This window comes from Acanthochromis polyacanthus, chromosome 10, assembly GCF_021347895.1.
Source record: "Acanthochromis polyacanthus isolate Apoly-LR-REF ecotype Palm Island chromosome 10, KAUST_Apoly_ChrSc, whole genome shotgun sequence".
In the NCBI taxonomy this organism is placed as follows: Eukaryota; Metazoa; Chordata; class Actinopteri; family Pomacentridae; genus Acanthochromis; species Acanthochromis polyacanthus.
Window position 1 is genome coordinate 26,151,931 of NC_067122.1, and position 1,368 is coordinate 26,153,298.

General features: G+C 37.4%; 1 long non-coding RNA gene across 1 annotated transcript; it reads left to right on the forward strand.

Moving 5' to 3' along the window:
• Positions 1-553: 553 nt before the first annotated feature.
• LOC127535893 (uncharacterized) lies at positions 554-975 on the forward strand. Its single transcript, XR_007944775.1, has 2 exons — positions 554-779; positions 887-975. It is a non-coding gene; the product is annotated as an uncharacterized LOC127535893 (long non-coding RNA).
• Positions 976-1,368: the final 393 nt, after the last annotated feature.

Here is a 1,368-nt window from a genome sequence, read left to right on the forward strand (position 1 = left end):
AAATGTTTATTTTACACCTCAATCGAAATTGGTCTTACAACAAGCAAAACAACCTTTTGACCCCAATGAAGTGAAACATGAATATGATTCTATGAAATACTGTTTTGTTCTACAGTGAAATATAAATAAATAATGTCCCTGACATAATATGTATAAATATTGCTGATAAATAGCAACATGTATTTTTCATGTTAAATAAAATTGCATTCCATAGTGTCTCCTGAAAAAAAAAATTAAAAGTGGTTTTAGGAAATTAAAGTCTGTAGAAAAAATAAGATTAAATAAAATAAATGTGACATTATCAAATAAATAGTGACTTAATGTTTATATTTATTGATATATTCCCTACTAAAATTAGTTTTTTTCAGGATCTGACATACTCATTTTTATTTTTTCCATAGCAACCTGGATTTATTTATTTTTAATATTAAATAATAATAAACCTGCATCATATCCAACAAAATACAGCTAATATATGCAACACAACTTCAAAATGACTTAATAAGTGGAAGAGAACAATGTCAAAATTCATGGCAGCGTATTTCCAACTAAAAAACTTTGTAACTGTTGAAGTTCCACATTGAAAAGGAATTAACTCATATTCCAATGTTGAAAGGTTTGTTGTTGTTTACGATTTAATTTAATTTGAAATTTGTGAACATGCGGATATTTATTTTGAAAGAGTACCTGGCGTTGTCAGGAATTGTGGGTAACCGCGCTCTCAGAGCAAGGTCAGAGCTACCATGACAAGCTACACAACAGTTCCAGAGGCGCACACGGTAAATTATTTTGTTTTATGTAAAGATTGGGTTGTTTTGATGGTATTTAAGTTCTGTTACTTTATTTATGTCGCACTGAGAGAACCTTTGTTTGAATTCTTTTCCAGTTTTCACGGTGTCCATACTTTTATGTGTCCACGGTGTCTGTATGAGGAATATATGTCGTCGAAGGAATGGAATTAAATTAAGAAGTGGACATCAGTATGAATCGTGGCCTTATTTGGGAACTCGTGTAGTTATAGTGAAAACGTGACGCTAACATGGCCAAGTGTTAAGCGACGAGAGAGCTGCGTATGTTCGGAGACTGCTAAGCTAGCAAGCTAGAGCAAGCCGGCTAAAACTGCACGTGCCTGGAACGTCCAGGAGCCGACTAGAGAGAGAGAAGACGGAGGCGCTCAGCATCGGAGCACCTTGACTTCATCACGGCTTGCTGGCGAAAGAGAGACGGCGTTGGTGTCATCACGACCGCCGGCTACAGAGAGAGAGAGGACGGCGGCGCTAACCACCGGAGCACCCGACTTCATCACGGCTTGCTACAGAGAGAGAGAGAGCGGCGGCGTCAACCACCGAATCATCGCGACTTCACCAT